We start from the raw sequence: 16,721 nt of genomic DNA, 5'->3' as shown, positions 1-16,721 counted from the left end.
CAAATGGTATGCTATTAATATTTTGCGGTGAATTTTTAATCATGGTCTGGAATTGTAGGTAACCAAATAAAAACTTAATAGTGTTAGAGTAATAGGTAAATAGCTGAACCCATTTAATGGTAAAATATCGTGTAAGATGTATTATTCAAATATTGTGTAAACAAGTTAGGCATTGCACCAAGCTCATACATAACGTGAGGGACTCGTTCATTTTCTAATTTTAACTATTTACTCTCTCAGTTTCCATTTTTTTTTTTTTTTAAGTATTACATAGTAACCATTGAATATTCGAGTTTTCGAAGATGAAAAGAATCTGATGGTAATAACTAGAGGTTAATATGTTTTTTAGTACTGCCAAGCTATCTTGTTCATAACGTAGCTCATCGGTAGCGAATGAGAATAAACCCGGCTCGATTGAATTATGAATTTAATTTTGACCAACCGCATCGTGAGTAGGCGGGCAAGTTGCTTTCGGTACCGCCACTAAAACATGAACGATGGTAATGCCGCTTTACTTTGGCTCACGAGAATATTTCAATTTCGTTCTGCTACCTCTTTGTCCACTAGGATAAAGGCCCTGTTTATTCGTGACAAAACATTGAAATGGCTATGGAGTGCACTACTTTGGGAGGAATTCGGAGTTGAGGTTATGCTCTCTTTTCACTCTAGCGGTTTAAACCGCGGCAGTATTGCATGGTTGTGTGTCAACGGCACCATTGATTGACATTAGAATTGAAATGCCTTGGTTCAAATTGGTAGTGTGAATAGGATACAAGATTCCCAGATCTTTTTCTACATTACCCAAATGCAGACTGAAGGGGTTTGGTGAGGTTGATTACTTCACCACGGTAAATGATGACTAGTCCTAGTAGTAGGAAGTAGTAACTCAATCTTCGTTTCTGTTTGGGATTTATCATTAGATAGAGGGCAGGATATATAAGATGGGGGAGAGGGAGGGAGGAAAGAATGAAATGGACGGAAGTAAGAGTAATGATAGATGTGGGGCAGACCCACTTTCTGGTTAGTTTATAGGTTTTTGGACTTGTGTTGATAAGATAATAAATGTTTATTGTATAAATATGTACTGCTATACACACTTTGATATACAATGCGCGGGACTCATATTAACTAAGGACAGGATAGATAAGATGGAGGAGAGGGGGGGAGGGGGGAGGGGTGTGTGTGTGTGTGAAGTAAAGTAGGAAATGGAAGGAAGTTGGAGATTAATAGGTGTGGGGCAGACCCACTTGCTGTTTTAATTATAGATAAAAAAAATTCTGAAGTTGGTATTGCCGTATGGAAGCAACTGCTACTTGTGGTTTTTTTTGTTGGATGTTTGGTCCATCTCTTCTTAGTTCGGTCTTCCTCTCTTCTTCCTTGAGTTGTTGTCGTTGTTGTTATTTGTTAATTATTGTTGTTGGTTGGTTGTTAGTTAGTTAGTTAGGTTTTTTTTTTTTTTTTTTTTTTTTTTGTGTGAAATGTATACGACTATTCTTGCCTACTTAAAAGGTTATGAATTCTATGGGGTTAGTTCTTGATTGTTACACTTCTTGTGTTATGATAGTGGGGGGGGGGTTAATTCTATATGTCGTATCCATTTTTTTTATTTTTTTTTTATTTATTTTTTTTTTGTAATGTATATAGTAACATAATAACATATTAAACATATAAAACATATATCAATGAGTATGTTTATTTTTCTTTTCCCATTAGGGTGACGTCTAGTGATATTTCTTCTTGTTATTACATACGTTGTGGGGGGGGGGAGTGACTCCTCTTACCATACTCATTGATTAGATGATATCACGTGCGATTGGTTCGCACGTGCTATCATCTTATATTAAACAGTAACAATAATAATAGTTAGTAGGGTTAGTTGAACGATTAAAAGTGATATGTGTTGTTTTTTGTTTGTTTTTGAGTGTTGTATATGATTAGAGTATGTATTTTGGTTCGGGTGGGGGGCTGTTTATGATGGGGGACACTCTAGGCCACCAATTGTGATCGTGTCCGTGTTCTGTGTCTATGTTTTCACTGGTTTGTACTAATTCTGGGTTTATGATTGTAAGTCTGTTCCATGTTCTGTATGCTAGTTTGTAAAGTCTTGTGTTCAGTGGTTCAAGTTTATGTTGTGTATGTAGTTCTTCTATTGTGTTTAGGTATGGGGGGATGGAGTGTGTGGCGAATCGAAGTGTTTTGTTTTGTACTGCTTGTAGTTTTTGGAGTTGATTTGGTTTTAGTGTGAGAGCTGTTATTGGTATGTATTCTAGTTGTGGACGTATGAGTACTTTGTATAGTCTTAGTAGGAGCTTGGTGTCTAGGTTTCTGAATCGTTTTAGTGTGTGTAGTGTTTTTTCTGCTAGATGTTTTCTGTTGTTTGTGTGTGTTTGTAGACCTCTGCTCCCAAGTGATAATCCTAGTATTTTTATGTTTCTTTGTTTGTGTATTTGTGTATCTCCTACCCATATTTCTGCTGGTTTATGTGTTGATATGTTAAGTAATTGGAACTTTGCTGTGTTTGTTTGTATTTTCCACTTGTGTTCATATGTGTTTATTGTTTCTATTGTTCTGCTTGTTTTTAGTGCTAACATGTTTTTGCCTTTTTTACTTGGATATGTGATTATTTGTGTTAGGTCGTCTGCAAATTGTATGTGTGTGACTCCGTGTGTCGGGTTGGGGGTGTCGTATGTGTAAAGGTTGAATAGTGTTGGTGAAAGAATGCTTCCTTGGGGGACTCCACTGTGTATGTTAAAGGGTCTTCCTATGTAATGGTGTATTCGTATCTGTGCGTGTCTGTTGTCGATGTAGTTGCAGAGTATTCTTGTGAGTATGTCTGGGGGGGGGTGTTTGGTGTATTTTGTATTTGAGTCCTGTGTGCCATATTTTGTCAAATGCTTTTGTTATGTCGCGTGAAATTATGTTGCATCCGTGGTTGTGTCTTTGGCTTATGGCTATTGTTTCGTATAGTGTGGCTATGGCTGTGTGTGTTCCTCTTTGTCTTGTGAATCCATGTTGGTGTTCGTTTATTAGGTTGTTGTATAAGTGTTTGAGTAGTCTTCGTTGTATGAGTTTTTCTAGTATTTTTCCTGGGACTTCGAGTAATGATATCGGTCTGTAGTTGTCTATGTTTGTGAGGTCTTTTCCGTGTTTGGGTATGAATGGAACATTGAAATACGTAAAATAAATCTAAAATACAATGACACCAAATATTTCTGGACTCATACTGGGAAGGCCGTCCGCCATGACATCAACAATACTTGATGAATATACAAACGCTCTGTAAAGCGTATGCAAATATAACTATATACAAATCCATTTAGTAATATAATGGTGATGCTCGTATGAGATGTAATGTTTACAATATATGGTAATGATGGGAATTGGTATACACAACGATATAATGCAGATTAATGATATTATGTACAGTTACGGTATGTACACTTGAGGGGACACTGCAGCAGTTGTGGCGTGTTGCCACAGATTTGCCATTAAGTAATGATTCATTTAAGGAAACGAAAAAAAAAAAAACGAGGCAGTTTTGAAATTTTTTGAACTCGTACACTTACAAAAGTCAGTTGTTCTTGACTGTTTCTGTTGTTTTACCAGAGCCCTGACATACCTAACTGCCGTCCCAGGACAAAGTTCTCAGTGACGCCCCGAGTTTCCCGCTCACTCTCTTACGAGCAGGACACGGGTTCTACCGTATATACCGAGCTCATTCCCGTCTCCCCCTGGAATCTCGCTCTGCCAACTTTTATGTCCCCACACAACGCGCTTGCACTACAACTTAGACCCTGTGGCACTTTAAAGTTGTTGGAACTGCATTCGTGGAGGAACCCACATTTCCGGTTATTTTTCGCGTACCCTAGCGCACCGGCATAGGTTGAGCTCATAGGGCATCGCAAGACTGTGGTAAACCCACCCCCACCAGGACAAACGCCATGAGGCCTCCCTGTCTCAGAATATAAAACGCCGAGTCGACACAAGCTCGACTCCAGGTTCTCACGACGAGGAGGGGGCACAGGATCCCACTCGTAACACTCAAACTCCCAAACTACACAGTCCTCCCCTCAAACGGCTTCGACTCGCCCTTCGATGTCATCCGAGCCCTCGAGACTGGGCCCCCTTCAAGGAAAGCTATAGTCAGCGCAACGAGAAATGACCGCTAAGGCGTGGCTAGGAGATTTCCCGGTGTTGCCACACATGGGCATCCATGGCGAGAACGTGCGTGTGGATGTAATGTTTTCTGAATGCAGTGTGAGGGGGGCGGGGCCAGAGATTAGATGTAGCGGCAACGTCGCTCTCTCTTCCTCATATGCCATGTCTAGACTCGAGGAAACGAAACCTTTGTATAGAAAACATTGCTTTGATTTTTACTTCAGTGGTGGTGTGTGACAAAAAATTATAATATAATTATATGTGGCAACATTATAAAATCATAAAATAGAATTATAAAATAAAATAAAATTATGAAATAATTATATGTGGCACCACAGGGGGACTCCCAGTGCTCCGCCCTAACGGCCATTTCTCAATGCAACGGGTATAGTCTCCATCAGGCTATTGCGGGATGACACAGTCCTCCTCACCCCCGCCATCAAAATGTGGTCGATACCCTCGACGCGGTTAAGGAGCTTCGAGGACACCGTGTGAATATCACGAAGCTCCTCCCGGTGAATCGCGGGACGAAGATGGTGGTATATAACTTCACAGCTAAATTGGAGCTAATCACAAGTGAGCCCTTGATCACCAACGCCAAATGGTTACTTGACTGGTACAAACGGGAAACCCCCCCCCACACACACACGTGATTATTGACGTCAAGGGAGACCCATCCGCACTTTAGAATTAGGAGGATGGTGAAAGTTTCATATTGGCACGTATATTACCGATCCCCTCAGGTGTTTAAGTGACAAAAATATGGCCACCACCAAAACCAATGTCGAGCACATCTTCCCCGATGCGGCATCTGCAGCCGCCTTCACATGACAGATACGTGCCTCGAAAAAAAAAAGGGGGGGGACACTGACCTCCAAGCCAGATGCCCCAATTGCGCCAAAAAACGCCATGCATGGAATGCTCGGTGAGGAAGGCTGAGGCCACGCAGTGCTATCAGAGGGCTGCGGAACGGGTGGATTTCATTCCGGCCCCACCAGGAACCTTTGTATGAGGGTGCAAAATAATTTCCTACGCCGATGATCTGGCACTCATCAATGCTGGAAAGCAGCGATGCTACGAAAGAGCACGGCGCTGCTTCGACGCCGTTGCAGCGGAATGCGTCAGGATCGGACTCAAAATCTCCTCATCGGAGTCCATAGCCATGGCATTCGGTCTTGGGCAAGGAAAGGAACCCCTCGTTACTCAGGGATTCGTGCTGGACCGGGTCTCACATTTCCAGTACCTGGGCGTATAGTTCGACAAGGGACTCACCTTCAACAGAGAAAATCCCACTTCAAGGACAGAATGACAGCCAGAACCACAGTGATGAGGGCCATGTGCGGAAGGCATTTGGTGCCACACGTAAGTCCTACGCATGTACTACGTACAACCTGTGCGGTCTATCGTCGGCTACGCAGCCCCAGCTCTCCTTATTCTGGCCGCGGAAAAACTCCAGCGGCTCGAGTCACGCCAGAATGAAGCGGCTAGAGTCATCCTGGGAGTACAACGGTGTTACAAAGTTCTCAACCTCCAGCGGGAAGCCTCACTTCCACCTCTCCAATTCAGGATCAGAATGCTCGGAGCGGACTTTGTTGCTCGCGCACTCTACTCTCCGGCGAGACAGGTCTAAGTCGGGCCACCTACACCGCTTCGCCCCAGAACCTGATGAGCTGCTTGCAACACGCAGAGCCCGGAGACAATGTCCGCCTACTCACCATTGCGCTCCTGCACAAATTACACCGCGCTGGACGGAACGTCATTATCAACTGGATGCCAAGTCACGTTGGTGTTCATGGTAATGATCTTGCCGACGCGGCATTAGCGGCTGCTCGCCAGCGCCCCAGGGTCGACATCCAGGTCCCTCCCAGCAGGAGCTAGCTCAAACTCTGAACCAAGGCATTAGCACGCACGCAGTGGCACCTCCAACACAGTCTGGAGGTAGAGATTTCCCAACGGGCGAGATGGTACAAGAAGGTGACAGCATATGAACCTCCAGTACTCCCCCGCTTCACTCCCAGACGGGTAGAAAAGCTGATCTTCAGGCTGCGTCTCGGGGACCGTTGGTTCTGGCAACTAAATCCCCGGTGCACCACGGAAGACCGCCGGTGCAACCACTGCCGCGAAGAAAATGCCGACCTCCTGCACTACCTGAGCGACTGCACCGCCACCTCTTTCCTCAGACGGGGACCACCGTCGCCCCCCTGAAGGTCTTGTGAGCCACCTCTGCCGCCTCCAAAGCCCCTATGAGCTCTGTCAGCCACTAGAGCGTCCGCCGGCGCTTTAACAGTTGTAGCCTCTCTTTTCCACTGCCCTCCTCCATGCTCCTCAGACCAGCTACACTACCCCACTTCCTCTCTGCAAGGTCTTCCATGAATATCACCGTACGGGCTCAAAGTCCGTGGGAGTGATATTTCACTCCCCCCCCCCCCCAAAAAAAAAGGGGGGGGAATGTTTCATATTTTGTTTATTCTAATGCAGAATTCGTCGATTACGGTAAAATATTTAGTGCTTGTTTGACCTTTTTTATTATCATTATTTTGTCAGCCTTATGGGTGGCAAGTCCAGCCTAGAATTGCCGCCCCAGGGCAAATGCTTCCCCCCCACCTCCCCATGTGAGGGCCCTGTTGTTTACACTCCATTTCAAGCAGCCAAATAAGAACCGATAGATCTATTACTGTTTGTATTTCCTTTGTATTCCTTTGGAAGCCCGGTGTGATCGATTTAGCATAGCAGACATTATCGTGTTAGCGACGACCGACGCCCATGCAACGAGTCCTAAATGTTTATTTACACAGGATGCTATACGAACAAGGGCTGTGAAATTTATTCTTGTTTATTTTATCCGGTACATTGTCATCGTATCTGGTCGCATCAACCCGGATGAAAACATGACAGACAATTTTGATCACGTGACTTGCATAGGTCGCCTAGCTGGCACCGGCGCTCGAAAATAGTACTCCGACGCAGGGCAAAATGTCCGATTGTTGTTCAAGTGATATATTCTCCATCAACAACGTTATCGTGGAGTTTAGGAACGCCACGCAGTTAACATTCGGGAAGGGACGGGGCCGCCGAGCTCTTCCCCTTGCATGGGGTCGACAGGTCGCTACTGGCCTAAATTGATCTGGAATCAATGGGTCCATATTGACTAAGGGGGCGCCCTACAGGTGAATGAAGTTACCCATCGGCAAGGAAGGGCTGAATAGGTGGTACGAATGGAGTTGCCATAATGGGTTGAAGTGAGGAGTTATTGTACTAATTCGTCTAAGGGGTTATTACACTAGGCTGTTTTTCCTCCCACATCCTACTTCCAACCTCCATTTGTAAAACTAGAATATGACTTCGCTTACAGAAATCTAGACTTCTCTAAGAACATTTCAACAGTATGTCTAATATTCGTATAGGTTTACATTCTCTAGTTCATCATTTAGCTTTACTGTATAAAACTGAAAGATAAATCGATATTTGGAGATTTGTAAAGTATTGTAACCGAGGTCTTTTTACTCGATGAACTCTCAACTGTCAACGTTGATGAAACCCATGGAAGCCCTTTACCCTGAGCGGTCTCGCCAACGTTTGGGTCTCGATAGTTCTTAAGACTGGGCGGTGGTTCCAATTGAGTCCCATTTCTCATAACGCCTTGTTGAAGAACTGCCATTAAGCCCTTTATCAGGACTTACTGGCTTCTGTAGTCAGCCGTAAGACACTTTTGTGGACGCATAAAAAGTGACCATTCGTCATAATCGACCGATATTACATGATTTACATCACGGATTGCGACGGAGGGATGTGAGGCAGGGGGAGGGGCTGGTGCTGACACGGGAAGAAGGAATAGGAAGAAGGGGGTTGGGAATGGGTGGGTTGGAGATAGGACGGTGAGGACGACCTACCTGCCGCGATGGATCAGGCCCTTCTCAAAGGGGGCGGGGGGGCAAAGGGGCAATAAGACGCCAGGCCGGGTCCCAAATGGTCTCGTTAGTGTGTGTGTGGGTGGGTGTCTGCAAGACCAGGGGACCAGTTTGTGTGTATACGTGTTTGCATTTTTTTCCTCTCTCTCCTTTTTCCGTATATCTAGGTGGGTGGGGTTGTGGTTGGATAGGGGTGGGTCGGATTCAACATTACCGTTGTGGATAGGTTGAAGCGGTCGAGTGGTTGGTTGATTTTTATTTCAAGTCCTGGGCCACTAGATCGAAAGTAGCCATTTTAGACACAGCCTTGCAGATCAAGCAACAACTGGGGCGGAGCAGTTCTCTTCCATGAAATCTAGGTAACTGGTAGGCGCAGAACCTGATCGTGGAGAGTAAAAAGATTCCCATTCATGTTCCCAAAGACCGGGACCTGAGGACATGGATATGTCAGTTGTGTCATTTGCAACCTTTATTTATTACAAAATTAACTTTCTCAGCTGAATGAAATACTTTGGCACTGCCCGGCGATAGAATACTAATGTTAGTATCGACCTAGTGATTAAATGTTTTTTTTTTTTTTTTTTTTTTTTTCCATCACAGCTCCAACAGTATCCTAACTGGTTTCAAAACCCATTTGTTTCTAGTTCTGTAGAAGTCATAAACAAAGCTGAAGCAGTTTCTGAATAATAGCCAGACCTTCTAGTACGACTTAAAATGTTGAATGGCTCATCTTGGCGAAGGAGTTACTTCAGGTGGCTTCAGCGTTACGCCCTGACATGAGCTAAAAGGAATCATTTGGTATTGGCCAGAAAAAATGTCTAATGCTTCAAGTTGCGAGGATCATGAAGTGTTGGTTGGGAAAGACGAAGAAAGAAAAAGTGCCTCGTGAGGTGTGAAAGAGGATTGACATTTACCCAATTAACCGAATGCTGCATTCCATCATGCGATTAAGCGGAGCACGCTCGACGTCGGAAAGAAATGTGCAGCCCGGAATTCCACCCGTCGATTGTGTAATTCGACACTACTTCCGGCTGTCGGCATCGATGAGAGAGCAGCTTTGTCGTCATCTGGATAAATTGCCACAAGTTGTGCGATACACGGAACGGTGTTGAAGCGGTTAATCAAGATTGTGATATACTACTTCTGGTCGGTTGTGTTGATCAATGTGTCCTTCATGTTACAAACCATGTGAATGATTTAGCGTTAGTACAAGTGCGTGCGTGTGTGTGTGTGTGTGTGTGTGTGTGTGTATGTATATATATATATATATATATATATATATATACTGTATATATACATGTATATGTGTGTGTGTGTTTGTACACACACACACACACACACACACACGAGTTGAAAAGGGTGGTCAGATTTGTTTATACCGTTCATGCGAGAGTCTTTCTCACTGTGTCATCAAAACAAAATGGTTACTCTATGCCGTAGTGTTGAAAGGTATATTATCACCCTGTCCCGCCCGTAAGTCTGACTATTTCAAATGTACGGGTTTTTCGCAATTTTCAGTTGTTCTTTCCATGGCCCCCCACCAATGCTTCCAAGAAGGCTGGTTGTCTAAATGTTATATAACAACAGTAAAAAAAAATGTAAAACGGCTAAGGATTCAGTATTACTTTGTAACTGTGCTTAGCACTGTGGTTGTCGTAACCTGACCATTATCTGGTAATTGCCGGAAGTAGGTGACGTAAGCATGAGCCTTATCGTTGCAATTGGCCCCTGATAACGACTGAGCGCGGAAATGTTTTGTGGTGAAGTGGGCCGCGGCGGCATCGTTCCGCGGCTGTTTTAGGTCTCCCTCCCGACACCTGCAGACCCAACTAGCTAAGTTAACCCGTTGCCGACCCAAGTTCCCCCTCAGCCGATTAAAATCGCCCGACGGCAGCTAGACAACCCTACGAAGGCGACCATTTTCCGATTAATCGGCGGCACCGCCCACCTCCAGAACTTACCGCCGTAAAATCACTATGACCAACTATTTTGCTTCCTCAACAATTTAAATAGAATGTTATTTGATATGCTGGAGGAAAATCATTTTCCTCCAGTAAATCAGATTCTTTCCCGAAAGCTTCGGGCTGGAAATCTGCAACAGCCGGAGGAAAAATAGCCCAGTGTGACCCCTTTAGCAGGCCGAAGGTGTACGTGGTGTCCTAGTGTTCCCGAAAGATGACGTCAAAGAAACCATTTGTACCGCGTCCTTAACCCACTAAACTCCGATGACAAGATGTCTTGTCATTTGGTCAAATTAAACAAAAAATCATAAAACACAAAAATGTTTGAGCCAACACCAGAAAAATATGGTGTCAGCGAGAACTGACGTCATATTTTTTTGGTGTTTGATCAAACATTTTGGTGTTTTATGATTTTTTGTTTTATTTGACCAAATGACAAGACATCTTGTCATCGGAGTTTAATGGGTTAATCCTGGTGCCATGCACGCACTCTGCTGACTCCCCCCCCCCCTTCCCCCGACCCTCTTCATCACCTTTGTTCTGGCGTCGACCAGAACAAAGTCTGTTAATTGCCGTATTGCGAAGAATTGAAAAATACATCCAGGATGTACATTAAAATACGGGATGGCATTAGTATGAGAACTACATGGAGTAAAGAACGTCTCATGCATTTGTAATAATCACTATAACTGAGAGTAGTGCTTCATTATTGCATTAATTCGATAAGTAGGTTTAGCCAGAAATCGAACCTCGCCAGCGGAGGCGTCATTGGTCGAAGACCCCGCCCACCACACTCCCGCCTCCCATTTTTTCATGACTCTGCGCCTCTGGCCGAATAAAATCGTTTTAGTTGTAGATTGATGTTTAGGGGTTGAAAAGAAACAATATTTTCGTGGCAGAAATAACATGTGACTTACATTTGTCTGTATACGCATTTTATATTGTTTATATTCTGTAATTTATCTTTTAGACGAAAAAAGAATCGCCGTTCCTTTCCCTTTGATGTTGAGGAAGCTTGATGAACTAACCCGTCATAAGGTAAATGAATTGGCAGCTTCGGTCACTGGAACAAGAAAAAAATATATGTATTTATAATTTATTTTATAATTATTCATATGATTTATTTTTATATAATATTGTTTTTATATTTGTATTTATTTTTTTGTATTAAAAGTGGAAGAGGGTAAATGTGTTGCGAGCGCGCCGCGCGGCGGGCGTGGTGGCGGCGAGCGCGTGAGGCTAGGTAGCCTCAAACTTGCATGTGGGAGGCCGCGGCTCAAATGTCACCTCGTTTCGTGACGCAGGGGCTGTGTAGAAACACTCAATAAATCTCGAAAAAATGCTAAAGCAATACCCAATCGCAGAGCATTAAAGATTCACTCAAGAAGTCGACATAGCTGTTGTAATAAGAAAGTACAAGAAAGAAAAATTGCAGATGATTTATCAGTGTTGAGATTTGTATGAGGTGCAAACACCGCTTCAAAGAAGTGATACTTTTTATAGAAATATCTAAACAATGGCATATATATATATACATATGTGTATATATATATATATATGTATACACACACACACACACACACATATGTATGTATATATATATATATATTGTGTGTGTGTGTCTGTATCTCTTCAACCACATTAATTCACTTTAATTCCATGTCATCACAGTAGAGACTGACGAGGAGCTCGATGGAAGCATATATACGGAGACTGATACGTATCAGTTTCCGTATATATGCTTCAATCGAGCTCTTCGTCAGTCTCGACTGTGATGACATGGAATTAAAGTGAATTAATGTGGTTGAAAAGATGTAAATCTGTTTACTGTATATATATATATATATATATATATATATATATATATATATATATATGTCTGTGTGTGTATATGTATATATATTTGTGTGTGTATGATTTTTGTATAGATGAAGGTTATAAGAAAATTCTATACCCTCGGATGAGTAGAATCTTGTGTCCTGCATGCATGCAAGGTCCAGCACGTGTATACGTGACTGGACTGGAAGAGTCATTTGCCTTTCTCTTCTCAGCTTGGCTCAGGTTGCCATGGAAACCGGATCTGCACTGCCCATCCTTCCGTTACTGTAACACACCAATAATATTGGTAACAAGCGCCGGGCGATTAAGTATTTACCGAGTTTTAGTATACAGGAAAGGAGTAAGGATCGTTGGATCCGTCTCTTACTCTTCAATTTTATCATACCTAACCTCAAATTCGGGTGTGTGTGTGTGTGTTTGTGTGTGAATGCATACCAGGGGGTCGGACACCTGAGCGTGATTCCATGGTTCAAGAACCCGGCCAGACTGGTGTACGCCCCTCAGTAGAAGAAAGAAAAAAACAATAGTCTGGCGTTTATGGGAACGTGTTTACAGTGGGCTACGATATTGATAAGGCTGTTAGAGTGGAAAGTAGGCTTATTGGTTTTCAGGCATGGGAGTCGATGTTTGGTCTTCTCTTGATGCCTTCTTTCGCTCGAGTTTTCCCGCTCCTTCAGCAGTCCCAGGTCCTTCCCAAAACAGAATGAAACAGATTAGCGTTGACCATAATGGAATGAATCGCACCATCGTAGAGAAGAGATTAAACTGAATGTGCTTAGTAAGAACCGTCTGGCGGCAGCCAAAACAAATGTACAAATCGTCAGTATAGAGCTCACGAGATTATGTATTTGTTCTAACTGCCGCTGGGCAGTTTCATGTAGCATAGCACTGTTGGCGCAGCAAGGAGATGAGTCCAGCTGAAGTTTCCTCAAGCAGATGTGGGAGTGGTAGAGTACCATTACCCCGACCCAGTGTGTGCGTGCATGCAAACATGCTGCTCACAAGAACCCTTTGCAAGCGGTGTTGTTGTTTTTATTCATTTTGTTTAGGCTGACACTACACATCAAGAGGTGCTTCACCGACTGATCCTAGAGGAACGCAGTTGCTGGCAAGTCAAAAGTACTGACCGTAGGTGTCAGTACTGTCAACACCCGCCCCCCCCCTCCCGTGCTGACCTGTGCCATTACCTGTGTGATTGCCCTGAAGCTTTGCCTCTGATAAGGTGGGAGTAGGGGGGGGGGAGTGACGAGCCACGACAACCCTCGTGAGCCGCCGCCTCTGGTGGCTATAAGCGCGATGTCAGACGAGCGGGTTGGCCGCCGCGGGTGCAAAGCGGGTCAGCCGCCGCGGAACCGCTTTATTATTGATTCCTATGTAAAACCTCTCGTCTGACATAGCCAGGCGGGCTGGCCGCGGCGGCTTCAAGTGGGGAAATGCGTCTCACCCGCCGAGGTCAGGCGGGTAGACCGCCCGTGTGACATCAGCCTAAAGCCCGTATGAACTGCGTCGTGTGTCAGGCCCCTCCCCCGCTCCTCTTCTCCCTGTAACATCGCCAGATCACATTATCGAATATTCGGCTTCCAGGACGTGCAGCAGGTATTTTTGAGCCCATGGGGACCCACTGATCTCCGAACAACACCAACAATAATAACAATACATCGGAGGGTGAAATTGTAAAGTACAATAAAGAAAATGAACCCCTTATACATACACACAAAGTTCAATAAAATCATATGGCGTTTTCCAGAATGAAGTTGCCATTACCATGACGAAGAGCGCTACTCGGTAGTGTGAGCTGCTTCAGTTTCAGAATAAATGGTTACCAATCTATAATCCACAATAATGCTCAAGTGCGTTGACAAATATTAAGAGACGAATACATGGCACTTGGTAACACCATTGACACGTTGTTGTTGTCTTGTGATGAGCGAAATACGAATTTATTCAGCTTAAAGCAGGAATCCGAGCTCAGAATTTGTGATACAGATTTTGTAGTGACGTCAATGCCAAACGGTGTCTCTCAGCAAATTGCGAGATGCCGTGCAGAACGGGGGTCGGCCCTCACGTCTCTTTGCCTGCGAGGAAACTCGTGTGCCATGCCGTTCCATTGGCACACGTATGGACGAAACAACCCTGATGCTGGCCAGAGTAAAGTACTCGGGATGATGGGTTGAACCCTTCCGCTACAGAAAATGGGCACCTCGCAACTGAAAGAAACCGTCTGGCGTGGTCTTCCTTTCGGCTGAATGAACTCACCATGTCGCGACTCCCTCTTTACGCCCTAGGTTGGCCATTTGGTAGCTGGCCAGAGGGGAGTCACCAGCATGCGTTTATGAAATAGTATTTTTAGTTCATATTGAAAATGGTTGTGTTGAATGAGACTACATCTATTTCATACTATTTTTATTTAATGTGTTGTATTTATTGATATTGTTGATTAGTCTAGAGTGCGGGAGTGTTGGATTAAGATTTTCAAATGCAAACCTTATGTATAGTCATCCTCAGGACGCAGTCTTAACCCAGACTGTCTGTCAGAGTCTGATGAACAAGGTTTAGACTTAGACTGCAAGACTGATAGGCACACCTTGTCCACAGGACTCGGACTAACTTCTCTTTGCATGTTAACTTAAGACGAAACCTTGAAAGGGTAAAGCTACTTCTCTATGTTGGACTTATTCGTTTTTAGCATTGATAATTGGCTAATTTTTTTTTCTTTTTTTGTATAATATGTTGACCAGTGGCATAAGAACCTAAAAGTCCTACGACACGCCCACTCGAGACACCTGGCCCTGTCTGAACAGAGCCTTATTCATTTAAAGGTCAGCGGGGTCATGCCATATATTTAATTTCCAGATAAGAATAGTCTTAACACCTACAAGATTTAATTATATTATCGGGTTTAGCCCGTCTTGAGTAGTATCATCGCCAATACAAAGTGGTGATGTTTCGTCATCAAACTAACATCACCATAGCCAGGCACGATCAAAAGACAAAAATAATGAAAGTATGCGATAGCTCCTTCGCTATGTTGAACGTCAAGACTTATTTGTACTCGGTGGCGCAAGACGGTTTTATTCACCCGAGGGCAGGGGGCCGTGATGAAGAAGAGGTTGGGAGTGCTGCCCATGCCGCTTGAACCCTCTCCGCACACAAACACACACACTCACACACTCACACACACACACACCTGCGCGCGCGACCGGTGTCCCTAACGAGTACAATAGTTAAAATTTGTGAGAGTCATCAGAGATACATGGACAAAATATCTGAAAGAGAACAACATACTGAACCCGAGGCAATTTGGATTCAGACAGTAAAGATCATGTACCACTAATTTGATTTGTTTAAATTCAAGATTGATAGATATACTGCAAGAAAGGGTTGGCTGGGCAGACTGTGCCTTCCTGGACTTACTAAAGGCATTTGATAAGGTACCACACAGAAATTTGCCATATAAACTGGAAACAATAGGAGGCATACATAGAAAACTATTGAATTGGATGGAGGATTTCCTACATGGAAGAAAAATGAGAGTAGTGCTCAAAGACAAATATTCAAAATGGGAAGAAATGAGTCGTGGCGTCCCACAGGGGTCAGTGCTAGCTTCGATAATGTTTGCTATATATGTGAATGACATGGACAAAAGTATTGAATGTTACATGAACTTCTTTGCGGATGACGCAAAGTCATTAAAAAGAATAAGCTCCGAAATAGACTGTGAGGCGTTACAGAGTGATCTGAACAAAGTCTCAGAGTGGAGCAAGAGATGGGAAGTAGAATTCAACATCAAGAAATGCAGTAAAATCGAATTTGGGCAAAGCAAGAATAGAATATCAGGACAGTATAAAACTGACGAAAAAGAAGTAAAGTAAATTCTGAAAGGTACCTAGGAGTAATCATCAAAAACATGTTGCCAGATAAACATATAAATAAAATAGTCGGAGAAACATACAATTTGTTGAGATCAATAAAGCTGGCTTTTAAATAACTGGATAAGGAAATGATAAAAAAAATATTACAAATACTGGAATATGCAGCGCTGATATGGTCACCCAGTACAAAAAAGAATATAAGAAAATTAGAAAGGATACAAAGAGCAACGACAAAGATGGCCCCAACACTTTCAAACTTGACATATGAACAAAGACTGGCCGAACTGGAATTGCCAACCCTGGAACAAAGAAGAGAATGAGGGGACCTACTAACCGTCTACAGGATTATGAAAGGAAAGGAACGCCTTTATAGAGAGGACTTATTAAAGTGGGACAGAGGAAAAACAAGAGGACATGCAGCAATGAAACTCATAAAGGACAGCTACAGGAGAGACCTGAAAAAGCACAGCTTCCCACACAGAGTGATAGATATATGGAACAAATTGGACGAAAAAGATAGTGCGTGCAAACACCATACAAGAATTTAAGAACTTATTTGATCTTGCGAGATAGAAAAACGGTCACCACGAGCATAGCTCCCCTTCCTGTAAAATACGAGGTATACACACACACACACACACACACACACACACAAACACACACACACAAACACACACACACACGCAAACATAAACATAAACACAAAACGCTCAAGTACAACATATCATTTGATTGGGAACGTGTCCTTGTCCACAAATGGCCCAATACTGCAAAATATGATTGATACGACACCAGTGTCATTCTCAATGTAGCTTGTTCTCTCCTTATAGTTCAATTTATATTTTCTTTTTTGCCTTTCTTGTTCTTTCCTATCTTTATCCTTTGTCTATATAATATATCATCCACATATGTACACATTTATATTCCAGTTTGGATCGTGGTCGACAAGTTATTTCACAAGAGGGAATATTCAAGCCATATGT

The 16,721-nt window shown here is 43.4% G+C and overlaps 1 protein-coding gene across 6 annotated transcripts in view; it reads left to right on the top strand.

The window, feature by feature from the left end:
• LOC143029300 (uncharacterized) overlaps positions 1-16,721 on the top strand; it is a 203,612-nt gene that overhangs the window by 147,755 nt on the left and 39,136 nt on the right. Inside the window, exon 1 of one of the 6 annotated variants that reach the window (XM_076192044.1) lies at positions 10,935-11,065. The exons of the other annotated variants lie outside the window; for them this stretch is intronic. The gene's annotated coding sequence lies outside the window, so the exon portion shown is untranslated. Of the gene's footprint in view, positions 1-10,934; positions 11,066-16,721 lie in introns of those variants that run through there. 6 annotated transcript variants of the gene reach the window in all.

This window comes from Oratosquilla oratoria, chromosome 10, assembly GCF_046742065.1.
Source record: "Oratosquilla oratoria isolate Oo_2021 chromosome 10, ASM4674206v1, whole genome shotgun sequence".
NCBI classification, from domain to species: Eukaryota; Metazoa; Arthropoda; class Malacostraca; order Stomatopoda; family Squillidae; genus Oratosquilla; species Oratosquilla oratoria.
Note: the sequence above shows the minus strand (reverse complement) of the source record. Positions and strands in the feature narration are given on the sequence as shown.